The sequence below is a fragment of the Cyprinodon tularosa genome, unplaced genomic scaffold, assembly GCF_016077235.1.
Source record: "Cyprinodon tularosa strain WSP-4 unplaced genomic scaffold, ASM1607723v1 ctg143, whole genome shotgun sequence".
In the NCBI taxonomy this organism is placed as follows: Eukaryota; Metazoa; Chordata; class Actinopteri; order Cyprinodontiformes; family Cyprinodontidae; genus Cyprinodon; species Cyprinodon tularosa.
In genome coordinates this window covers 497,335-524,367 of record NW_024038254.1, presented here as the reverse complement: position 1 = coordinate 524,367, position 27,033 = coordinate 497,335, and the positions used below count along the sequence as shown (strand labels likewise).

Genomic DNA, 27,033 nt, shown 5'->3' with positions numbered 1-27,033 from the left:
CTCAGGTCCTGTGACACTTAGGAAGTCTTAGGACTTTGAAGGATTTAAGTTTTCCCCAATCTGTGGGGCATTAAATGCTGCTAGAATTTTAAGATGCAATCTGATTTTTAAACCATTTCAAATATGTTTTGCACATAAACTTTAGAATAAACAAATAGTGTAACACAAAACTCCGTATACAGGAGATGTACAGAGACATGTAGAGCTGCATTTGGAAAATACCCTGACTTGAAAGTATTTACAAACATGTTTAACGCTCATCCTACAATTTCTAAAACACAAAGAGATAAATGGATAGAAGTACTGAAGAAATTTAAGAATTGCAACCATAAATGTTGGTTTACTGCGTAAAAAAACTGCTTTATGTGGCCAGACCTAAACAACATCTTTAGATAGAAACCTCTCCTCAAATAAATGTTCATTAAGTTTGCACCCTGTAATCCTGCTTCAAAACATTTCAACCTTTATTGGAGGTCTTGGAGGAGGATGGCAGAGGAGTGTTTGGGCTTTTTGAAAGTCTCCAGACTTGCAATAAACTGCCAGCCAAGCTAAATTGTAAAACCACTTTACCTCATCTATCCTCTACCACTCCTCCTCCTTTTAAAAGTTGAACTGATAAAAAGAAGCATACATTTTGGTGTGTGAGCATGGTTACATGGTTCATTTATTTGGATTACAATTCAGCAATAAACTCTATGACAACAAGATGTAAACGTCTCTCCTTTTAAAATTAACATCTGACTCAAAATAATAATTTTTTTCTCTCCACACACCCATTCATTGTTTAAAACAGGTTTCTACTTTGTTCTGCTCATGCAGCAAGTGTTTTTCTGGCTCAAAGTAATCTCCGTCCCTCAAAACAAATTGAGCCTAATGAGGGTGAGACAGGGTGAGGTGAGAGAGAGGAGAGGGTAAAACTAAAAGAGGGTTGTAAAAACACACCACATGTGAGTAGCATTTACATCAGTACCCAGACTGTGAGATGCAAAAAGAATATGTTAATATACCACTTTAAATATGTGCAAACAAAAACTAAAAAATACTGCTGGTACACTGTTATTTGAACACAAATATAACAAAAGTTGCATAGTACGCCGAGATGTGACCCACAAATGCATATCACTTTTTTGTCCACTACCCAGGGGTTACATTCCCACATAATGCATAAAGCTAATGTCAAAAAGCACCCGCATAATTAAATGTGAGCAGTAACTGGCAGATCCCAGTTGACCAGCATCCAGGATACACAAACCTGGCTAGACAGGGAAGTGAGCAAACATACACACCTTCAGCAAAAGTCTGACATGTACACACAAAGAAGGTATGTGTCTAAACACCGGACTTTTTAAAGTTTACTCCATGCTGTTTTTAATTACTCGGTCTACTGTTAAGGGTCTTTTACTGCCAATGCATTTATATTTTTGCAAAGAACTGCAACCCCCAAACTCACCAAGGCGTCTTGAAATAAAGTGAGTTAAAGAGCCAACTACAAAGGTAAAAACCCTTCAAAATAAAAGCTTTCGATATGCCATCCATCCATTTTCCATCACACTTTATCCCAAGCGGGGTCGCGAGGGGTGCTGAAGCATATCTCCAGCTGTCTACACTGCAAAAAATTTAAATCTTAATAAGTAATTTTTTCTTAAAAAAGTAGTATCTTGATTATCAGTGAATTGATCATAAGAACAAGCTCTGAAAACATTTCAGATTGTAAGTTGTTGCTCAGGGCAGAAGTGGTAAAAGTTATCTACAGTATGAGTAAAGTGTCACAAACTATAATCATAGAAGGACTCAAGATTCAAAGAGAAATTAGAATTTCAAAAGAGCCATGTTCATTTAGGCTCCGTCAATACTTCTGTCAGTACTGGTGAGTTCACTCATTAGCCATTTCATGCTTTGCGGTTTTAAACGCAAAAGTGACCTTACTAAAATCTCAGAGAAAGACTACGAGTCAACATTTGAGAATACATACAGAGATAATTGATTATGGTTAGCAATGCTAACTGTGGTAATAATGTTAATCACTCAAAGAAAACATATAAAAGGAAACTGAGTTTGAAATGTCAGCTCTGATTTGTTTTAACATAAGCAAATTTCTGTCCTCTATCACACAAGAATTAACAAATAATTTTATTTAAAAATATTACTTTGGGGCCTTAAGGAGTTGGATTTCTTTTTCTCCATTTGGGCAAGTCTCAGAACCTTATCCTTGTCTTGCCTCAGTGACCTTTGAATTCTACCTAAGTCGGGACGACTTAAACCGCAAATCTTACCGGAGGAGAAATCACTGCCTGTAGCAAAGAGGTACACATAAATCCCTCAATATGGGACCAGTCCAGGCAATAACATGGAAATCAGAAGGAAGATAAAAGCAGAAGCGCTTAAGGAGACAATGAAAGAATTCTCTTTAAAGTAGAATTTTGCTTAAATACAAAGAATTGGACCAAGAGGTCAACTTAAAGAGAGGAGCTAAACTAAGCAGCAATCAACTGAAGTAAATGAAAATGGATCTTTGACTCCCAAGGGCAAATACAAATTATAAAATATTACAGGAATGTAAACATAGGTCTCTCCAAATAGGAAATATTTATTAATATTGGGTCCAGTAAGGGGAACATCAGCACCCCAGCATGTTGTGTTAGCCTAACCTTTTAGCATTTCTAGTATTTATATGTCATTATTTTCTTTTATACAGAAAGTTTTAAATAACAACTGAAGTATGAAGAATAAGATTAGAGGAAGGCAGGAAAAAGAAAACACATTTTAATGAGAACTCTAGCCTTGAGGAATGCATGCTGGGCTTCAAAAAACAGAACAGGATAAAAATGAAATCAAGGGTAGAAAGAAAAGAGGAGGTCAGAAGGGCTTTGGTTTTTCTGAGAGAGAACCGGGCCAGAGCTCGGTACAGTGCCAGGTTCCATTCAGACTAGACAAAGTAAACGAAACGAAGCAGCTTAAATTAAACGGGGTGGAAGTAGGAGCGAGTGGCGACACTACTAAAACGAAAAGATAATGCAACTCTATTTTATTCTGCTTTTTTAACAGCTCCATAGGTCTTATCTGAAGGCTGTACCTAAATCCAGATTGATTATCACAGCATTGTTTAACACAAAGCAAATGAGAAACAGTGAGATAGACAAACTTTTTTTCAGTCTGCCTACTTATCATATCTGTCACTGTCTAAATCTCTGCCTACATCCACAAAGAGCATAGAGAGAACTAATCCGGAATAACAAACCAACATCCTGAGCTGCTGGGCTAAATCTTGTGTCTGTGCTGTAAAACTCCGCCATCTCAAATCCTCCCCCTTCCTCTCCTGCTAACACAAACCACACACTAATTCATAAATTACAAACAAAGAGTCCCTTGTGGTTTGGGAGGGTCCAGGCCGACACTGCAAACTTGCAATAAGGGGGAACGACCGCACGTCAATTAGAGGCAATGCTGGTTGGCAGGGACGGGTAGGTGTAGGTACATGCTCAGAAAGTAGAAGACTCTCATGCGATACATATACCTTTGGTTTAGATCATCTTTTCTTGCAGCATGCAATAAAACAGGCAGACCATTTGGAAGCAATCTAATTAACAGGCAGGTCAATTCATTGAGGTAAGCATACAGCACTTCATACTTTAGGGGTGTCAAAGAGAAATGCTGTGTCTAAAATAATTACATGGTGCCTTTAAAAGCTAATACACTTTTAGTTGAGACCTAGCTCACACTGACAATAAATCTGTTTAAAGAAAAACAATCCCATCCATGTGGATCTAAATACAGGAGTGAATGCATTAAATGTTGGGAGTGTAAATTAAGAAAAAAAAATTAGTTCATGTTCATCTAGATCCCTTTGTTGGTCTAATCAAAAACCATCATTATCCTTAGAGGAGGATGATCACAAAGATTTGATGGACTCTATTTCCTATTTCCTATTCAAGCTAACCACCAACACCAACACACTTTTCACTCTAACAAACAATGTTTCAGCATATAATTACTGCATGAACTCATGCCATGAGTTTCCAAGTTACAATTATAAAGAGAAGCACATTTCCTTTTGTGTTGTTAGTGAAAAATAAAGTACTGATAATGAACACATCAACAAACTTATTAAACAAAATAATAAAAGTATGGATTGGGATAATTGGAGCAGTCTAGGAGCAAAATATTTGTCTGTTGTTTTTGTCAGAGAATCAGTTCAATGAAAACTGGAGGAGTACTTGTACAGCATTTCTAAAGAGATATCAACAAGGATGGAGGACAATTTTGTCAAAAAGAGTGGAAAAACCCACACTTAGTGATACCTTTGCAAATTCAAATATGCATGTAATGGCAAGGATTTAGGCAGAGATGGGAAGTAACGAAGTACAAATACTTCGTTACTGTACTCAAGTAGATTTTTCTGCTATTTTTACTTTACTTTACTACTTATTTTTATGGCGACTTTTTACTTCTACTCCTTACATTTTTACACAAATATCTGTACTTTCTACTCCTTACATTTTAAAAAATTGGCTCGTTACTTTAGTTTTGAATCATTTCAATGGAGTTACTGTTATTATTTTTCACGTCATCAATACCAAATTCAGTCTAATTGGATGGGAATCTACGTTGCATTTGACGCACCACTACAAGATGAATCGACAGATTCGGCGGTATTCATTCGCGGCAAATCATTGCAGCTTGGTGGCGGTGGCGTTAGCATAGTAGCATGGACGACGAGATGATTGAAAATGAACACAACAGAGATCTAGTCCTATTGGCAGACATCCATTTAAAATGTTGGCCTGACGTAGTCCTACTCAATTCTAGTCAGAATGAGTCTGATACTGCTCCATAGAGCTGTGATTATGGGGCGTGTTTTGAACGAACCAGGAAAAAAATGCCTCTGTACTCAATTGGATAGACCTACAACCAATAAGAGCAACGGAGTGCGTGACGTATCTTAAGCGAGGCATAGTTGTTGTCCACAAAAATCAAAGCGTGCAGTTTCACGCCTAGAATAAGAAGATGAGACTTGATCGCGTTTCTCTGTTCCTCTTTTAAAATTAATTTGCTGTCGATATCTTCTAGAACAGACCTAATAGCAGAATCTACTCACCTAAACTCTCCAGTGGCAGCCATTATTGTTGTCACCCAAGCGCGCTTTGGTCACGTGGTTGATAACGTTACTCTTGATCATCTGTCCATCATCGTATAAAGCCCGCCCTGACAATTTGATTGGATCGCCTGACAGTGGGCTTTAATACTCGCGCTACTATGGAGCAGAGCCAGACCGAACTTCCCCAAACTCAAACCTTGTGGGCGGGACTAAGTTCGGACTGGCACCCAGGCTATTAAAATGTAGGCAACGGCATGAAAACGGTTTCTACTTTTACTTTTATACTTTAAGTAAATTTACAAGCCTGTACTTTGTTACTTTTACTTGAGTAAAGAAGTTCAATCAGTACTTCCACTTTTACCAGAGTATTTTTTAACACAAGTATCTGTACTTTTACTCAAGTACGGAAAGTGAGTACTTTTGCCATCTGTGGATTTAGGGTGTGATTGATAATTACTTATTTTATAATTATCATTTATGTTTTTATCAGAGCTTTTTTAAAAATATGCTATATTGCTATATTTGACTAATGAACAGTCAAAAATATAAGATATCCTAATTTGAAGTCAATAATAAATAAATTGAAAATTTTAGGATTTCTATAGCTCCAATTTACAACACATGTCATCTCGAGGCATTGAGTAGACAAAATACAATCAGATGATACAGAAAGTTTGGTACAATGTTTTCTAAGTCAAACCAGCTGATTGAATGGAGTCATATACTGAAGGACACGCTCCTCCTGGAGGAGTAAGTGGAGACGGTACATATTTGCTTTCATTTTGTTGTTGACTCTTCAGCAAACCTTCACATGTGCAAGCATGCAGCAACAATGGAGAGGAAAAGCTCCCTTTAAACAAGAAGATACCTCCAGAAAAACCAGGCTCAGAGTGAACAGCCTTATGCAGAGGCAAACTGGGGGTTTGCCGAGACATTAGTAGACATAAATGCGGATCATAGAGGCACTGATCTATGTATATTTTCAATGTTAGAAATGGTCAAGGTAAACTAGCTCTATAGGTCACTGTGTCTAGAAAATAAGTTAAGAAGATGAGCTCTGAAGTAGTTTTCATGTCAAAGGGATGAAGGAGAAAACATACGGTTAGTCAGTAAAAGCTGAACCAACAGCTATGTGTAGGAGAGAAACAGGACTAAGAAGTGAAAAAAAAAACAGTACAACTCTATCATTTAGAATCAAAGGTGTTGATGGCTGCAGCCCTACTGATATTTCTCTCCTGAATGGTGTCACATCTAAACAGGACCAGAACAGATAAACCTCGGGGGACAAATGCTGCTATTTTGCATCACTTAACCAGTTACCAAATTATTTAGCCTTTACTATCATCTTAAACATAAATAAATACATATTTGAACTTGCATTACTTTAGAAATGTAAACACATTTTTTTTCAGGGATTTTTTTTTATTTAAGTGGAAATTTAAGAAAATTGTGATCAAAAGAATAACTTAAGATAAATCTTAAACAGCAGTAGAGTTTCAGTGGCCCATTTTTATTGAGTATATTAAGTTTGAGTATGCAGTTGGCATTTGCTGTGCACACCTCACTGCCTTTGCTACTTTTACTATATTCTGCACTCTGTTGTTGTGTTAAATGGGAGCCATTTCAGCCTATTCATTCGGAAAAACTGCTGACCATCTATGGCAACACTAAAATATATAAGCAAACAAAGAAATTGGTTTCAAGGAACAGTTGGGTCAAAGCATTTTCAGCTTGTCATTTTAATGTTGGCAAGCCTGAAACTTGTTCCTGAGTTATCAAACCACATGTGAGCACAAGACTAACTTTGCAAATCTCCTTCTCTTCATATTACACAGAATAAGTAAGCCACAATCATGGCATTAGCAGAAAATACATTAAAAAACTAAAATACCCCTTTTAGACACTTAGATTTCATAATATTTTCTTCAGGATCACAAAAGTTTAAAGTTGGAGGAATGAAAGAAGCTGCTCCAATCTTACCCCCGATCTTAAACAGTTTCAGCTTCAAAGAGGACAGACAGAAACACAGAAACTCAAGAGCGTGTTCAGGCAAAAGGCGAAGGGCCACTTACATGCACATTGTTGAATGAAAAATTGTCCAGGGCTACCTCCTCTCTCTACAAGCGTGCATACCAGGCTGTGTCAAAGAAGACTCCTGTGTCCCGCCACGAGAGCTGGAACTATCTTGATCATAAAAACAAATGCTCACGTGAATAGTCCACTGTGGGTCTCAGCAGAATCACAGAATGGCCCAAAAAAGGAAACACAAGAAAGGAGGGAGGGAGGATAACAAAGAATAGCCCCTTTAAGAAGGTATGGTCCTTTATGGTGACTCCCCTTCTCTAGCCAAATAAAGTACAAGGGAAGTTACCTCTTTCTTTCTTCCTCCCAACCAGAGAATAAGGATTCTTCTCCTTTATGCTCTGCCTTCCTTCCTACTCTCAGTGAGAGCGAAAGCTAAACCCGGCTTTACACAACTGGAATGTGACAGCAGGAGAGAGAGAGGGCGCGAGAGAAAATGAGCAGGAGAGGGAGGGACAGAGAGGGAGACGTGGGACATGTGTAGTGTCCACCTCCACTGCTGTGTGAGTGAGCAGTCAAACAGAAATACAAAGGGGAGGGTCAGAGCAAGCCATAGAAGATGAGGAGGAATGGGGTTGGGTGTGTGTGAATTATTTTTTTGGGAGGGGGTTGAGTGAGTGTGAGACAGACAGTCAGAGAGCAAAGAGAAATGTCAAAATGTAGCTCCAGGTAATTACTTTAGACTTTCTTTTAAACAATCCTGGAAATCTGAAAATGGGAAGCAGTAACCGAAGAGACACTGAGATGATCATAGCTTTAATAGGCAAAATATTTGAAAGATAATCTCTCTTTTACTTTAGCACTTGGAGGACAAATGTATTTTTAATAACTAGGTTTTAATCTCTGGACTTTAGATCAAATGAAGTAGTATGCTGAACAACAAAGCTACTGCATAGAGTAGGGTTTGGTGGAGGAGTTGACTAAATAGAGGACTTTTAACTAGTATGAAGACTGGTTCAAACCATGCTTAATTTGCTGCTTGCATAAAACATGTATCGGCAGCACTGTTCACCCGGCTGAAGAGGATAGAAACATCTGGATACCTAAACGATAAATACCCATGATGAGAAATCTGATATATTAGATGTAACACAAGCTTTACATAATCTTTTAAGGCACACAGCAGACTTTGTGACCTAAATAGTTGACGCATATGAGTTATTTGAAATGATTCCTCAAGTGAATATACAATGCTTGACATTATCAATGCTAGGAGGTGGGCATAGCTAATGTCAATAATGGCATTAAAAGTTGGGAGAAGATGCACCATTGTTGGCCAGGTCATGTAACCTGGAAGAAGCTATAGCTTTACGGCTACAGGCTCTTATATAGTAATGGAGCTAAGGCTTTTGCTTTACTACTTTTCCACCTGCTTGACTAGAGGTCATGACTGAGGCAAGGAAGAATTTTGAACTTTTTGAGAAGGCTAAAAGGGGAAGACGGGAAAGGGATCGTGCCTAAGGAAAAACAATAGTCAAACTTGGAAAGGAGTTTGTACGTTGGTGGAGGCTGAAAGAATAAGGCAGACTTAAAACCAATTTTCTTTTCTTAACTTTATTATTAGACTGATAAGTTCACACTTTGCTCCTAGTATACAGTCAAATATCTTTGTTATAATTATCGATGTTTAGTAGAAGCAAAATATGGGCAGAGAAAGGTAGCAAGCTACCAAAAAAAGCTACTAGAGGTACTAGATGTAAAAGTTACAGAGGTCTTGTGCCCCTAGTGGCCAAAAATTACATGGCGTGCATTTAAAAAAAATCCTAACAATATACTTTTTAAAGAAAATATTTATAAAACCTCAAATTTGCTTGTTCTGTTACATTTAATATCCCTTTGGGATTAATAACGGATGTTTGAAGTGAATTGAACTGTTTTAATTTTCTGTCTTTTGGCACGATTGATACCAAGGGTGTTTCAGTCCTGCTGCAAAGTAAGGGATCAAGGTCCCAATCAAGATATTTCTTAAAGACTGGTATAGGATTCCCTGACTTAACTCAATCCTCATAACCTGTTGCTTTTTAATTATTTTTATTTATTTTTTTCGCAGCACCAATACTTAAAGGTACAAAGATATTTTTTGGTTCAAGGGGTTCCTGTTAATTCAGTCATAAAAAAGAAATTCAATGATATATCTTAACAATTGAGTGAGTGGAAAGGAAATTAAGTTAGATAGATTTTATATCTAACACATAAATTATAAAGCTATGACTATTATAAATAACAGACTTTCCATAATATCACAGTAACAATCCTAAAAAGTTTAACCCTATTGCATCAGTTCTGCAAAAACCCTGGTTGAGACAATTATCAGTCATTGTTAAGAAAAATTGACAAGTGTCTGACAAGTGTCCTGAATCCTAAGGCTGAGTGACTTAAGCGGAATTATCAATACTTAAAGGGGAAAACCTTTTTTTATTTATTTATTTGGGCCCTTGTTTTTACGTTATTACATCATTTTCTACTCACCCATATTAGTTTTGTGTCATTTGGAGCTGTTCTGAAGATATCCGGTTAGATTATATCCAAGTAACGTCTTCCTATGGGCAATGGACTTGAAGGCACAAACTGAACTGTTCATAGTTTATCATTTATGGTACACCAGCATTCATAACATGTAGGCGAATCACTGTCCCCCAGACATCCACGGTTATATTTTTTATATTTATATTTTTTAAAAACAAAGCGGAGTGTCTATGATGTCATCCGCGCGCACCGGCTACCATTCATTCATCCTGTCCGCTGAACTGCTCCTAGTTTTACTCACATGCCTGGAAGATGTCTAGTGCTACTACCACAGATGATCTTGCTCTCGAAATGGAATTGAGCGTTTCAGATTAGCTAGCCGAACAAATATAAGAACGTAGCCGCCTGTGGCCCGGGCTGCCTGTCACAACTCCAGTCCGGCACGCGGATTCCACAAGATACACCTTGCTGATTGATAGGTGACCTAGCAGATTGTTTATGGTTACTCCCTTCAGTCTTATAATTAAACTACTATATACAATGGCTAAGGACTGTAACCATCTTAAGATTTGTAGGACGGAGTTTAGAGGCATGCAATAATGTTAAGACTTCTGTTATAAAAGCTCTTTCAGGAGACTTTGTCTCTACAGTGTACATTGGATGCTCTTAATTTGGTACATCAGCAAACATTTTAACCGGCATTATGTGGCCAAATAGGCTCTAATCATGATAAATCTTCATCCTAATTAGCAGCTTTGACAAGTCCAACCTTGCAAGTCAGAATTATTTATTTCCCTACACGGTTTATTTTCCAAGTTCATATTCTTAATTGCAGTGTTGTGCCTGAACGCGTTCATTGAACGAAAGTTCATGAACTCGTTCATATTTTGGGCGAACGTGAACTGAACGTACTGCATTCTTGCCTGATGAACGTTATTGTGAACTTGTTCATTCTGGTGTCTGTGAACGGCACGCTCTCTCAGTTCAACTCCGTTCAATAGGTTGTCAGATTTCTATAAAGTCCTCCAGGCGAAACCCCGGCTCAATCACACCGTAAACATGCCTTAATATGTAGCGGGAAAAACACCCAATCTGGCAACAGCAGCTACCAGCGTCGTAGCCTACAGCCGCGTGCGTCATCAAAACAAAATGCAGCGTGGAAGCCACAGCAGCATGGAGGCGACTTAAAGCAGTTTTATGACCAGGTGGTCGGTGAGGACGATGGCAACAAGTTTGCCCGCCGGCTTTCAGTAAAAAAAATCCGCACTTCAGTAACCTTAAACTCCTACCTCAGCCTGGTCCCTCAGTTTGTGTTAGTAAAATCTTCTTGAGCGGAGGTCTTCAACAGGGGATCCGCGACCCCTAGGGGGTCTACGGAGGTACTGCATGAGGGTCTGCATGGTTAGTTGATATTTTTATATTCCCCCCCTGCAATTTTCCCCCCACTAATTGAAATGTCTTTAAATACTCATTAACATGAAATCAACACACTGTAGTAAACAGATAAATGGAGGCAGAAGATGTCTTTCAGTCATCAATGCACACATTCAGCGACACACAGGAGCTCTTTCAAGCTGGGCACCGTTTCATTCACAACACCTGTCCCATCAACCAGGAATCAGAATCAGAAAAACTTTAATAATCCCAGGGAGAAATTAATTTCTTTACATTACTCCATCTGTAATAGAGTGACTATAGGACACAATTTCATACAATATATATAGTTAGGGGGTCCCCGCTCCATCTCGCCATCAGTTTGGGGGTCCTTGGTCTGGAAAACATAGAAGACCCCTGTTCTTGAGGGTTTTACTATCCATGTAACTTGTTTGTTAAACCTGCCTGGTATAATTTTCCAGGATTCCAGTATTCCTTTTTAGTATGTATTGAAATGGCATTTCAAATGGAAAAAATTATAAAAAAAAAAAAAAAACATTTGCACCTTAAAGACTACTTTCCTATTTTTCTTTTAATAATTACTCATAAAAAAGACCATTCAAGCAGCACATTTTTCCTGATGTTTTTGAGAATATACTGTAGGGGTGAAAGCTGCAGCTGCTACTAGTGTGAAGTGAATGGACAGCAACAAAGCATTAAAGCAACAATGGGGAAATCTGTCCCCTCAATGCTAATGTAAACCCTGGTTGGATAAGGATTCAAAACTGGATATGAAGATGAAATCTGACGCACAGTTTCAGAGTTACAACTGATAAAATAATTGCTGTCTGTGGTTCTACAGTAGGCTATGGTGTAATTGAGCAATATATGAAAAAAAAAGAACTATGAACTAGTTCGTTTTTTGGAATTGTGAACTATGAACTGAACTAGTTCATTTTAAAATGTGTGAACTGAACTTTGAACTAGTTCACGTAGAAAGAGAACTTTCCCAACACTGCTTAATTGATACACTACAAACTTTTACCACAAGCATCTTTAAAACACCTGGTCTTTTACATTTTTTTGCACAATTATCTTATACAACATAATTTCAGTAAGACTCTGAAAGAATTTTCTTTTGACTTCCACTCCCTAGACAGGCCCTCACCCCACACAAACACAGACAAATATTGCCCACTCTTAAATAGTACCTCTTTCTGCAGTGGATGAAGAGGCCCTCATCACTGCAGGAAGAAAACTGAAACCAGCCACAGACTGGAAAACATTAGTCTTCTCCCTTAGTCTTCTGATTCAATATCCTCCGCATATAAATTAAAATAAGAATGGTGGGTCAGGTACCAAAGAAGATAAGACAATGTGCGGCTGTTGTGTTTGACAACTTTGAATTTTTTCTTAAGGTTTGCTTATTTTGCAGTTTGAGAAATAGCCTGTTTGGCAAAAAAAAAAAAATCAATTTTTACATGTGCTATGTAACATATTTGTTTTTGTGTCCAAAGGCACGTGTAACTGCCTGAATGTTAACAGGATTTGTCTATTATGTTACCTGTCTAAAGAAGACAAATGCATGACTGGGCTGAATGCAGAACATTCCTCTACTCTGGAATAAGTGTGCTGGAATGGCTGTGTGTGCTGGAATGGCTATTTAGACATAAGTGGCTCTGACTACAAACAAGCTGCAAAACAACAGACTTTACAAAGCCAACTAGTTGTAACAGACATATTTTTGACATGGAACCTAGCAATAATTCACAAGGCTGTAAAGTAGCAGAAAAATAAGTCATCGTGGACTAAATAGGATAAACTATAGGGCAGTAGAAAACATTATTTTAAAAGCTATGACAGTACATTACAGAGATAAACAGTGTTGAGCGTTGAGGAAAATGAGAGAATGTAATCAAAATTTAAATAAAAAGATTTTGGTTCACAAATTATTATAAATAAAACACAAAATCTTAGTCATAAGCAAAGTAAGAATTGGTTGTATTCTTTAATAAGTAAATTAGTTTATTATACACAACACCGCAAGCAGTTAATTACATGCTATGCTAATTAACCCTAATACAACATCATTGAGCAGGGAACAAAAAAGTTATTTAAAAAGTCAGTTTTTAGACTTCTTTAAGGGGGATTTTACATCCAAACATTTTAGACAACATAAAAGCATTACAATTATAAATACCAACTCATAAAAAAAGAAAAACAAATAAAAAGTATAAAAATAGGTAGTCACAAAATTATATTTCTAACTGTATATAATATTATGCATATATATAATCTAAACCTCATGACATTATGAGTGTTAGTGTTTGGTTATTAACTTTACTCTGAACTGTAAATATAAGAAATGAGAATAACGTGGCATGAACATATCAGTGCTTTAAGGAATATTTGTTGTCCAACCTAGAACTTTAAACTAGTCTCCTTAATTTATCCTAATAGATCTTACTCCAGAATTTCAAAGGGTTCCTTTCCTATGTCATGATCGGTTCTCTAATGGAGACCCAAAGATGCAGAACACCACTGACGGACACAGGATGAAAAGTTTAACAAGTTTATTGGCACAAGCACATAATATGCAGATGACTGGTTTGGGCCTGGAATCTGGTTTCACCGGAGTCTGCGTGAGAGACAACACAGTTAAGGACTGTTGACGGGGTTTTGGTTTCCAATGGTGCTCTGATAGTACCTTGAGGGTTCTTGAGGTTCTCCTTGGGAGAGTCACTGTTGGTTCTGGAGAAGGATGTGTTAGCAGAGTCCGTTAGCTGCTTCAGCGTCTCACGTCTTATTAGAACAGACCTTGGCTTGGGTTTCCTAGCTCTTGCCCAGAGCTGCTTGGAGGTTGACTGAGAATCTTCAGGGTTTGGCTCGGAGGGTCGGCTCGGCAGGTTAGCTCTTCCAGAGCTTTCACGGAGGAAGCACGAGTCACCTAGAGGCACAGAGACAAACGTTAGAATCTGACTCGGAATTAAGGACATGGAAAAATCACTGAGATCAAGGCTTTAGCGCTGACCAACTGGAACAACACTGCGGCGTTGAGGTAAGGTCTGAAGGCAGCTTAAGTAGTGGATCCTCTGATGGTCTTGATGAGCTGCACCTGTGCAGGAGGCTCCCTCAGAGGATCCACGGCGGACTCTGCTGGAGAAAAATGGTATTTTCTCCAGCTCCCAACAGTACCCCCCCCTCAACGACCGCCCCTTGGCGGTCCGGAGGAAGTGGAAGGACGGGAACGCTCGTACTCCTCGATCAGGGCAGGATCGAGGATGTACGAGCCTCGGACCCACTGACGATCTTCTGGTCCGTAGCCCTCCCAGTCGACGAGGTACTGCCAACCGCGACCTCGTCGACGGGAGTCTACAATACGGCGGACCGTGAAGGCTGGATGGCCATCGACTTCCAGGGCGGGTGGTGGGGAGTCGGATGGCGGGCACAAGGGGCTCGAGGAAACAGGCTTGATCTGGGAGACATGGAAGGTCGGATGGATTCGGAGGGAAGGAGGAAGTTGGAGACGGACAGCTGACGGGTTGATGACACGGGAGATTTTGAATGGGCCTATGAATCTCGGGGAAAGTTTTCGAGACATCCCCTTGAGGGGGATGTCTCGAGTGGAAAGCCACACTTCCTGGCCCACAGAATACTCAGGGGCGGGGCGTCTCTTGGCGTCAGCGAAACGCTTGGTTGATTCAGCTGACTGGTTGAGTGTGGCAATGGTCTCCCTCCAAATCCTTCGACAGCGACGGATGTGATGATTAACGGACAGCACCGATATCTCTCTCTCATCTGCGGGGAAAAGAGGTGGTTGATATCCAAGACTGACCTGGAAGGGCGACTGTCCAGTGGATGCAGAACGGAGAGAGTTGTGGGCATACTCTATCCAGGGAAGGTATAGGCTCCAATCCACCGGGTTATTGGACGTTAGACAGCGGAGAGTGGATTCCAGATGCTGGTTCATACGCTCGGTCTGGCCATTCGTTTGGGGATGGTAACCTGAGGTGAGAGATGGTTTGCAGCCGAGCGCAGAACAAAAAGCCTTCCATACCTGGGATATGAATTGGGGACCTCTGTCCGATAGGATTTCCTGGGGGATGCCATGAAGCCGGAACACATGTTTGATAAGAAGCTGGGCTGTCTGGAAGGCCGTGGGAAGTTTTCTCAGGGGGACTAGATGGCAAGACTTAGAGAAACGGTCGACAATGGTTAGTATGGTGGACATACCTCGGGAGACAGGGAGACCGGTGACGAAATCAATGGCTATGTGGGACCATGGACGCGAGGGAACAGGTAGAGGTTGAAGGAGACCAGAAGGAGGTTGATGCGAAGCCTTGTTACGAGCACATGTGGGACAGGCCAACACATACTCTCTAACATCACGATGGAGCGTGGGCCACCAGAAGCGCCTGGAGATTAGAGCGACAGTCCTACTCACTCCTGGATGGGCGGAGAATTTTGCGGCGTGCATCCACTGGATCAGACGGGACCTGACAGAAGAAGGAACATATGTGCGGTTAGACGGACCGGTACCTGGATCTGGTTCGGTGGCTAGGGCTGAGTTGATTAGGTCCGTTATTTCCCAGTTGACCACTCCAACGGTGCATGAGGCTGGGAGGACAGGTTCAGGTGTCTCTGGATGATCGGCAGAGTAGAGACGAGAGAGAGAATCGGGCTTCACGTTCTTGGATCCGGGTCTGTAGGTGATAATGAGGTTGAATCTGGAGAAAAAGATGGACCACCTGGATTGGCGAGGGTTAGCTTGTTTGATTGACTGGATATGAGCCAGATTTTTGTGATCAGTCCACACAAGGACCGGATGCTCAGCTCCTTCCAGCCAATGCCTCCATTCCTCCAACGCCAGTTTGATTGCCAGGAGCTCACGATCACCCACATCGTAATTTTGTTCAGCAGAGGAGAGCTTACGGGAAAAATAGGCACAAGGGTGTATTCTTTGATCTGAGTCGTCTTTTTGGGAGAGAACAGCTCCAACACCGGAATCTAAAGCGTCCACCTCAAGGATGAATTGTCTCGAAGGATCAGGTTGAATTAGCACGGGTGCTCTGGAAAACATGGATTTCAATTTCTCGAATGCAGCTTGGGCCTCGGGAGTCCACTGAAAAACTCGTTTGGAAGAAGTTAGTGAGGTTAATGGCAGGGCGGTTTGGCTATAGTTCCTGATGAAGCGGCGATAGAAGTTAGCAAACCCTAAAAACCTCTGTAATTGCTTTCGATTCTCAGGTACTGGCCAATCTAGGACTGCCTTGATCTTGTCCTCAGAAGGTTTTACCTGGCCGCCCTCGAGCACAAACCCCAGAAAGGTGACTGAAGACTGATGAAATTCACATTTCTCGGCTTTCACGAACAGCTTATTCTCCAGTAGTCTCTGTAGAACGAGACGGACGTGTCTCTTGTGTTCATGGAGATCCTTGGAATAAATGAGAATGTCATCAATGTAAACAAACACAAATACGTTGAGGAAATCTCTGAGAACATCATTCACAAGGGCTTGGAAACAGGCTGGGGCGTTAGTCAAACCAAAGGGCATCACCAGGTACTCAAACTGGCCCAAGGGTGTCTTAAAGGCTGTCTTCCATTCATCACCCTCTCAAATTCTGAGGAGGTGATAAGCATTTCTTAAATCCAGCTTAGTAAAGACAGTTGCACCCTGCACTGGTTCAAAAGCTGAGGCGAGAAGAGGCAGTGGGTATTTGTTTTTAATAGTTATTTGGTTCAAACCTCGATAGTCAATGCATGGCCTCAGAGAACCATCCTTCTTGCCCACGAAGAAAAAACCGGCGCCCAGAGGAGAGGATGAAGGACGGATTATTCCAGCAGCCAATGATTCGTTGATGTATTTCTCCATAGTTTCTCTTTCTGGTTTGGAAATATTATACAGTCTGCTGCTTGGAAGAGGAGCACCGGGTAAAAGTTCTATGGCACAATCGTAGGGTCTATGTGGAGGTAGGGACGTCGCACTGACCTTACTGAAAACGGGGGCTAGGTCGTGATACTCAGAGGGAACAGAAGAAAGGTCAGGAGAGTCCATCTCCCCCCCACCTCTAGGAGGCCCCGCCATCGGGGCAGCAGAACGAAGGCATGTTTCGTGGCACGTAGTAGACCAAGATTCCAGGAGACGTTTGGTCCAATTTATGTGAGGGTTATGCTTCTCCAACCACTCGAATCCGAGGACCAGGGGGGAACATGCAGAAGGAAACACAAAAAAGGTGATAGTTTCTCGGTGGTTACCTGACAGAAGTAGCTCGAGGGGCTGGGTTTGGTGGGTAACACGATGGAGTCTCTTTCCGTCTATGGCAGACACACTGAGAGGCTGAGACAGGGGAATGGTTTCAATCTGAAGCTGCTGGACGAGCTCAGAGTCGATTAGATTGCGCTCACAGCCTGAGTCAATGAAGGCGGAGAAAGAGAGACTCTGGTTGTTACAGAACAAAGTTGCTGGCAGCAAAAGTCGAGGAGATTTACTTGAATTTATATGGCCCGCCAGACTCCTCATATCCTCTGGCGGGCCCCGGCTTTTGATTTTGCCGGGCAGGAGGCGATAAAGTGACCACTCTCACCACAGTATATGCAAAGTTTTCCAAGAAAACGCCTCTGTCTCTCCTCAGGAGAAAGCCTAGTGTGTCCCACCTGCATAGGCTCATTATCCCTTTCGCCTGAATGAGAGGCCTGAACAGGCAACGATAGAGTCTGTGGCTTAGAACTCTGTGTGGACATCTGCTCTGTAGAGGGAGAGAGAACAGCCATGTTATGAGTGGCAGAGGAAAAATTACTTTGCTTCTTGGAGCTGTTTCTGGCTCGGATTCTGTTATCTAATCTGATGGCGAGACGAATAAAATCGTCAAGGGAAGCTGGTTCATCGAGGGTTGCAAGTTCATCCTTGATTTGTTCATTTAGAGCCATGAAAAAAGCCCCCTTTAGAGCGCTCTGGTTCCATCCGGAAGCTGCCGCTTTAACCCGGAAGTTAATTGAAAAATCAGCCACAGAAGAATTACCTTGTTTAAGGTTGAAAAGAGCTCTGGAATCGATCGTTTGGTCCGTCTCCTGGTTAAATACCTGGGAAAATTCAGCAATGAAGTCAGAAAAACGGCAATTTACACCGTCGTCGATGGCAAATCTAGCCTGAGCCCAATCTAAAGCTCTTCCTGTTAACTGAGAGAGAATGAACGATATCTTCTTGTGGTCAAAAGAAAAACAACTAGGAGAGTTCAGAAAAATCAGCCGGCACTGGAATCAAAAACCCTTACAATCTTTCATGTTACCAGAGAATTTTTCTGGGAGACTAGGACGGAACTCTGATGACGTCACAGGTTGTGACCTCGGGGGAGGAACTGGACCCGGAAATGGTTGCTGTGCAGAAGTAGCGTTAGCTCCATTCAGAAAGTTAGAGAACTCTGTAGCATTTGATTATGTGAACCAACAAGATGGTATAACTCACGAAGCGTTTGGGTTTGACCTTGGAGAAGAGCTTCCTGCTCGTCCAAACGACGGGTGAGGTGATCTGCTGGGCCTTGAGTTTGGCCGCAGTGTTCTGTCATGATCGTTTCTCTAATGGAGACCCAAAGATGCAGAACACCACTGACGGACACAGGATGAAAAGTTTAACAAGTTTATTGGCACAAGCACATAATATGCAGATGACTGGTTTGGGCCTGGAATCTGGTTTCACCGGAGTCTGCGTGAGAGACAACACAGTTAAGGACTGTTGACGGGGTTTTGGTTTCCAATGGTGCTCTGATAGTACCTTGAGGGTTCTTGAGGTTCTCCTTGGGAGAGTCACTGTTGGTTCTGGAGAAGGATGTGTTAGCAGAGTCCGTTAGCTGCTTCAGCGTCTCACGTCTTATTAGAACAGACCTTGGCTTGGGTTTCCTAGCTCTTGCCCAGAGCTGCTTGGAGGTTGACTGAGAATCTTCAGGGTTTGGCTCGGAGGGTCGGCTCGGCAGGTTAGCTCTTCCAGAGCTTTCACGGAGGAAGCACGAGTCACCTAGAGGCACAGAGACAAACGTTAGAATCTGACTCGGAATTAAGGACATGGAAAAATCACTGAGATCAAGGCTTTAGCGCTGACCAACTGGAACAACACTGCGGCGTTGAGGTAAGGTCTGAAGGCAGCTTAAGTAGTGGATCCTCTGATGGTCTTGATGAGCTGCACCTGTGCAGGAGGCTCCCTCAGAGGATCCACGGCGGACTCTGCTGGAGAAAAATGGTATTTTCTCCAGCTCCCAACATCCTAAGCAATATCATGTCAAAATTGTCTTTTTATAATTCACAAAGAAAGATGATTATGATTCCTTTTTGATCCACCAGCCCTTTCAATTTAATGTAGGGTTAAAAAAATTATTCAGAGTAATTATGTTTAATCCGTTATTGAAATAATAGTAAAATAATTTAATAATCGATTAACTGTTGACTGGAGTATAGACACTCTAAAGCATGTCTTTAGCTGACAGAGCAACCCCCTCAGTGCAGTAATTATACCAAAACTGTAAAAAAAATCTATAAACATTTTGCATTTAAAATAAAAAGAAAAAACCTTAGTCCGTCAATGTGCTCTATCAAAAACTCCTTAAAGTAACATTTTTAGTTCCCCTGATTTAAACTCTGCAAACTTCTTTTTTAAGCACATTTTGTTATTTTATATTATAAATCAATTAATCAAAAAAATTATTGACAGATTAACTGATTAGCAAAATGGCTGTTAGTTGCAACCCTAATTGACTGTATTCCCTGTTCCATCTGCTGAGTTTTGCAGACATTGAATTTTATCATTCCAGTTTTGCCGTAAAAACAGCATGAGTGACCATATGGGCTAGAAACATTTCATCCAGCATTTTATCAAACAAGCAGGCAAGTTTTATATGATGGCTGGAAACCGGTTGGACCAGGAAATAAAGAAACTCCTTTCTGTCCATGCAAGAGAAACAGTACGGCAGTCATTCATTGCCAGTTAATTAGGCCATTTTGAGGAGCAAGGGCTAACTGAAGACCAAATTTTAAGCAGACAATGGAATTTAAACCAAAGATAAGATTCCTGTGTCACTCTGTAGACATGAAGTGGAAGCCTTAAATGTGAATAAAATAGACAAAAAAAGAGTTGAGACTATATTTGCTAAAGATAAACTTTTTAACACCCTATGTTTTTTTAAATAGGGGTTTGACTATTTACGATGATCAGGTTTAACAAAATTAATTTACACACTTTGTTGATACATGACTAATTTCAAATCACTGAATTGATTCCTAGAACTAGATTAGTCAGTGACTTTGTGGTCAAAAATCAATACATTGTAAGTACTGAGAAAAAACACAAAATAATACAAATAACTGTGATAAATTTGAATATTTTAATGTAAAACAATGGTATCTGCTGGGGGAGGAGATATGGAGCAAAGATAATAACGCACATTTTGTGGTTTATGATTAATTTATTTGTATTAGATTCTAAACCTTTCTGTCTAGGCTGAGATCACACTATCCAGGCCTTCAACTTAATGAGAAACACATGACTACATCACATACTATATTGCTGAGCGTGTAACCATTAAAGATAGAGCGAACTATTATGTTTGGTGTTGCTGAAATGGCACAGTTCACTGCCAACAAATACCAGATGGTAAACGTCAGTGATACAAGACTCTTTTCAGGTATCAGCTGACTGAACATGCTGGCAAAGCATAAATCTAACTAATTTAGTATTTACAGACAATCTGTGTCATGCTATGGCTGACTGTCTGTGTGTCTGCTGCTGCTCTCAATAATCAGGATCCTTGGCTGCACCTACTGTACACTCCACTGCAAACAGCTCAATAAAACCCATCATCTACACCTATTAATATTAAGATATTTTTGAAGGCCTTTACCCCTGTCCCAATACTTGAGATTCCCCCCTTTTGTACTTCAATTGCGCATTCCCACTGTTGGTTACCTGCGTTTGTTCTCCCAATTCCCAATTCTAAGTATTTATACTTAATAAGCAGGCATCTGTGAATGCAATCAATTTTGAGTGATAACCGATCAGGTAAATAAAGCCAGAATGTTTTATGAGAGAGTTTCCTCTGTAGTTTTAAAAGAGTAATATGAATTTACATCTAGCTCAAATTTTTATCTCTTCTTTATAAATTCAGTAAGAGATGTTTGGTAAGGTATTTCTGACAGTTTTTTTTTTTTAGTGGGTACTACTGTTTATACATCCTCAGTCCTAAATAATCGTTAGTTTAAAGTGAAGTGAAGTGACTGAAATTTAGAAAATTATATATATATTTTATAAATGATTTTAAAATAAATGTATGTCACCTCAGCCCTTATGAAAGAAAATGAAGGCTGAGATATGGCTTGGCATATTTTTTGTACATCTAAGGTTATGTTGGTTAAATGTTCAACTGTCATGATCACCCTAAGTTTCTAGTTTATTTCACAAGAGGTTTGTTGCACCAGGTTCTTACTAATTTATCACTTAAAGCATAATGCTATTTTCAGACACACGCTGCAAAAGCAGGGGAAGCTGCTAGTTTACATGCAAAGTCTAAGGTTGGCGTCCATCAAAGCGCAGCAAAAGCTCCCGCAGCACGTTTTGGGCAGCAGGAGCAGCATGTCTGAGCAGCCAGAGCAACGCCTCATAAGGTTCTGAGCATCTAACGCACTGCAGAAGCAGCAGCTGCTGTAGTTGGAAAAATTTAAGATTTGCTGACGGACGCGCCACAAAAACCAATCAGAGAAACTGATCTGGGAGCTGGAAGGGAGACAGACACAGCACTGCTGATGCAGATCACTATGATCACTCCTCTGAAACACTTTATTAATGGCTAAATTTACTTAAAATGTCAAAACCTGCCAGCAAAATATGTTTGACTTTCTTATTCTGGTGCCTGCAGTTTGGATTATGTTTACAAAAAACGCCTTCCAGCCACCGCAAACAGTAGCGGAAAGCTGCGAAGAGGCGACCGGGCCAGAGGCTGCCGTTGAACAGGATTCCCAGTGACAGCGCACCACCGGTGAATGGGGGTCTGAGCGGCTCTGACAGCAAAATAATATGAAATGACTGCACAGATGAAGTTTTCAGCTGGACTTTCTCACTTAAAAACCTATTAAAACTACTTTTTACTCACTTATAACAGCTGAATACAGGAACAGACAAACCATCAGACATGTCTGGCCACACTATACTTGACGTCTGACCTTAATGTGGACAACCATCAAAAATAAAGCAGCAAAAGCTTTTTTTTCTGCTTCCGTTGCTTGCTGTCTGAACGCAGCATTATTCATTAAAATAAGCCAAGCGACACTCTCGATTTCATCCGCCATTACAGGCAAAGAAAGGATATGGTTGCTCCACCTTACGCGCATTAGACCCGCTTTTTGACCGCACAGCTAGAGCAGCAAAGATGCTTCAGCCGCGCATCAGAACTAAACTTGTACAGGCATCAAAAAGAAGTAGCACACACCTTTTTGCTGCTTCTGCTGTGTGCTTTCTGAACGTAGCGTAATAATGTGTCTGGTTCCAATATCTGGTTCACTATTTGCTCTGGCATAACTCTCACCTGATGTTTGACAATCTTATCTAAAGATTGCATTGGGAGTCCCTTACTTGTACAGTGGCAGACTATTGTGACACTATGTTAAAAGGAAAACCAGCAATGCCCTGCTTGATCATCAGTACTTCTGGCAAATAATTCATTTTAACAAACTTGAAAACAGACTTTAGTTCTTATCAATTTTATATATATATATATATATATATATATATATATATATATATATCAAACTAATGATCTAGATAAGTTCAAATTTGTCTCCAAATATTCTACTCAAATCCTAGTTATAATACAATACACTCACATTAAGAGTCTATGGCCAATGACTAAAAGTAAAACACAATTGGTTCAGTGGACTTGGTTCAATGAATACACTATAAAACAAGCATGTAGTTTGGGGTTTTGTGCTAACCAAAGTTCCAGCTATAGAATGAGCTATGAGAGGGAATGATGAGTCCCAGAAGCAGCTACTGCCTTCCTGGCTGGACAGCAGCTTCATACAACTGGGCCAAAATAAACATCTGTCCCACAGTCTCCTCTGCTGACATGAAGTGAATGTGGACAAGCAGGCTGGGATTCACTGTTCATCTGTGTCTATGTGCCTTGGTTCCCTTCTGCAAAACCATTTGGGACTATTCAAACCCGCAAGTTTCTGAATTACATCTTTATCTCCCGCTTTCCCCCTTTTACATGTAAGTCCTCCCCAAAGCAGTCATATCTAAAAAACCACAGGCTCCAATGCCGGGGTTGCCTTCAGTTAAAAACCAACGGCAAGGTCCATCATTCTGCCACTCACTGAATTCTATACGCAGACAAAAGGAACAGTTATGCAACAAAACGTAACAGCATAATGGAGGAATGTGATTTGATTGAAGGTGAAGCAAAGCACAGCAGGTTTACTTGTATGGCACAATTCAGAATGAAGACTACTCACTTCAGAATCATGCTTATAAGCTCTATTTTTTTTTGTTCTAGTGAGAAAATGAGCAGCAGCGTTTTGGATCAGCCTCAGCTGTGTTATGGACTCTTTAGTTAAACCTATAAAGACACTTTTGCAGCAATCAATTCTAATAAAGATAAAGGCATGAATGAGCTTTTCTAGATCCTACTTGTACATTAGTCCTTTATTCCTGAAGATGTTCTTCAGGTGATAAAAGGCTGACTCAGCAACTGTCAGTTACTATGACTAAAAGTCCACAGGGACCACTAAACCCTTAGAGTAAGCTAAGGTTCTCTAAGTAAACAGAATTATTGTAGTGGGATTTTTCGAGTGCTAAAGTTGAAGCAATAGAACATGCATTGTGCATGGAGCAAATATAATAATTTACAAGTACATATGGCTTTTGCTAAGAATCTTCTTTCTAATGGGGGGTTATAGTCTTAAGCTTGGAATATGCTTGGCAACAGCGAAAACAGCCATAAACTGTATGAAAAGCAGCAGAACAAACAATTTATTAAATTCCCTGTTAGCAACTGGGTCAGTTTATCCCAGTTTTCCCTCACTCTTCATAATAGTCAATGGCATACAGTTCAAAATAGTCTGTCATGTTTTTATCTATCACTTTACATAGAGATTTAAGGTTAGAAGGATTGTCAACAAACCTTTTTTATGTATATTTAGTATTAGTGTACAGTCTTTTAGAAGTTACTATTCATTATAGGCAGGATTTTAAGGTGGCTAAAGGGGTTGGTGACTCCTGGATTTTCTCCCTGTGCTTTTCTGATGAAGTAGTACTGCTCGCTTTCTGCACTGTGGTAGTTTGCAGCAGGGTGTAAAGGGGCTGGGATGAGGATTAGCTCCTCCAAGTCTGAGGCCATGGTTCTCGTCGGGAAAGGGGGGCTTGCCCCCTTCAGGTCAGAGGAGAGTTCCTGCCTCAAGTGGAGGAGTTCAAGTATCTCCTGTCCTGTTCATGAGTGAGGAGAGAATGGACTGGGAGAGTGATTGACAGTTTGGTGCAGCTGCTGCTATAATTTGGATGCTGCAGGTCTGTGGTGAAGAGAGAGTTTAGTCAGAAAGCAAAGCTCTGCATTTACCGGTCAGAAATTTATGAGAAAAGTTGCTTAAATGAACTCTCTCTGCAGGGTGTCTTAGCACCTTTTTTTCTAACGACATTAATTAGTTGTTAGATTACCTCAAATATAGCATGAATTTAGTAAAAACACATATTTAGGAGTATAAATATCTTTTGACTATGGCCACCGAGGAATCTGCACACAGGTCAACCTTTGACTCTAACTAAACATTGGAGAAAAGAAACTTCAAAAGTTCGCTAACTTAAATGAATTTTTCATAAAAGACTCATTTGTCAGTCTAACATAGCCTCATTTAAAGAAAATATTTACTTCTTTCATAATGAAAAAAAAATCCTCGTTTAAAATCTGTTTTCAAATTTAGTCTCATCAGCTTTATAGAGTTACATTTTCTCTAGCATTTCTTTGACAAACAAATCACAGGGATTTCCTCCTGAGGGAGGGAATGCAAATAAAGCCTGGCAGCAGCGGCCGGCCAGAGCGTTTGTAAGCTAAAGGGAGACTGATGGAGAGTTCCAGATCATTTGCATCTGTGTTGTTTCTAAGGAGTAACTCTATACCTCGGGCCAAGTGGCGAAGAAGTTGGAGATGTGAAGCTTCTGTAATTATGGCAGGTCAGGGCTGGAATTATCATTGCAAATCAAAATAATACTTATGCACATTTATTAAGGAATCACAGTGCCTTTAAAATATTTTCACACTGCTTGCACTTTAAGATATTTTTTCTCATCATGACCAGAAACTTCAGATTATTTCATGATAAGTCTATGTGACAGACCAACGTACAGCAGCAGACAGTTGTCAGAAAGTTGTCAGTTTTCTCCTGACCATGCAGGAACCTATGTTCACTAAGAGGTGGCCAAAAATGGATAGGTGCCAAAACCAGTTCAGGGTCAATCTACACTGTAACAACAGGAAAAAAAACGAACGAGCAACACATCCATATTTTCCAAATAGATCACTGAAGACAGACCAGATTTTCCAAATCCACTTGCAAATATATAGAGGCTTATCCATACTGTCTAAATGAAAGGTATAATGGGGGAACCTTTTTCAGCTTTGAATGCCATAGAGATAATCGTATTTATTGGTTGTCCCATATTTCAATCTTTGTGATGTGCACATCTAATGTCAGTGCGTGTGCTTTTTCTACAAATGTGCCCATCAAGCGTTTTTGTAAGTATTATGTATGGTTTCAGCTACAAATTGTAGCTCCACTGCTCTCACTTCTAATGCTACCATACTTTCAAAAAGGCAGAGAAATAAGACCAAAGCGTATTTGGTAGATTCTTTAACCCAGTGCCAGAAATGGTGGAAAGAGGGTCTTGTCAAGCTCAGTTATTCAAAAAGTGACTACTTACAATTTCTGTGAAAATTGTCTACTATCTTTAAACCAGTTATGGTTCTGCATTATATTAATGTATGCATAGATTAATAACAATACTAAATGAGTTTAGTTAAGCTTTAATCTACCTGTAATGAAACTCCTTGATTACTTCCCAAGACAGATTTCTTTTCCCTGTCCCCCATTAAACAAACAAAAAAGTATGAATGCTGTTTTTGTCTTCTTTAATATTAGGTTGATGATTATGAATAATTAACTACTTTATTTTTCAACTGCTTGTTGCAGAAGTGGTCAATAATATCTACATGGAAAAAACACATCATTTAAGTTTGGTGGTCAATGATACGCAAAGGATGGCTGTGACCATGTCTTCCTAACAGGCTTCAAAAACTCCTACAATTAAAGACATATTGGTGTTGGAAAGCAAACTATTTGCAATGGGCCCATCTAATTGAAGTGTGGTCCATGCAACCTTTCCTGTGCTTTAAAACGTTTTGTGCAAAACATAAATCTTTAACACACATATCACTTTTTAAGGAAATGATGTTAAAAGAGCCTATTCACAAAATGAAAGCTTCCATTCTTTTTCATCTTATTACGGAACCAGATGGAAAGACAGAAAAATAAATGCATAGATGTAAACATTGCAAACCAGGAATGGAAAGCCAGTCTAGATGTGCTGGCCCATACACTCAACCACCAATGAAAGAGGATCCTCCTTAATTACCACTTTGCCTGAGCCCAGAGCCACCAATGACTTCATATAGCCTATATAAGACAGACATACTGACATTCAAATATCTCCTTTTCCCACCACAGACCCCCCAGCCCACCCTCAACAAGCTGCACATTAACAGACCTAACAATTCTAACCGCTCTGATGCCGTTAAGATAGCAAGCTAACATCCCATGTCCTTCCTCTTTCTGCCATTACTCTTAAGACCTTTACACAGGCACATATCTACAAACTCAAGTTCAGCACCAGAGCTTTTAAGGTTGACTGTTGAGTTATCAGTAATGGATAAGGAAGGTCAGACAGACACTTAGGCCAAAAGACTGTGTAAACACAGCTAACAGTCTATGTT

At 40.2% G+C, this 27,033-nt stretch overlaps 1 protein-coding gene and 2 long non-coding RNA genes across 5 annotated transcripts in view; all 3 read right to left on the bottom strand.

Annotated features, from left to right (window-relative positions):
• LOC119779131 (protein eva-1 homolog A) overlaps positions 1 to 27,033 on the bottom strand; it is a 105,850-nt gene that overhangs the window by 29,279 nt on the left and 49,538 nt on the right. Inside the window, exon 1 of one of the 3 annotated variants that reach the window (XM_038278666.1) lies at positions 7,168 to 7,638. The exons of 1 other annotated variant lie outside the window; for it this stretch is intronic. The gene's annotated coding sequence lies outside the window, so the exon portion shown is untranslated. Of the gene's footprint in view, positions 1 to 7,167; positions 7,639 to 27,033 lie in introns of those variants that run through there. One more of the 3 variants, XM_038278667.1, reaches the window with a different exon arrangement.
• LOC119779133 lies at positions 13,574 to 13,765 on the bottom strand. Its single transcript, XR_005280185.1, has 2 exons — positions 13,725 to 13,765; positions 13,574 to 13,655 (listed from the first exon to the last, which is right to left on the bottom strand). It is a non-coding gene; the product is annotated as an uncharacterized LOC119779133 (long non-coding RNA).
• On the bottom strand, positions 18,635 to 18,826 carry LOC119779134. Its single transcript, XR_005280186.1, has 2 exons — positions 18,786 to 18,826; positions 18,635 to 18,716 (listed from the first exon to the last, which is right to left on the bottom strand). It is a non-coding gene; the product is annotated as an uncharacterized LOC119779134 (long non-coding RNA).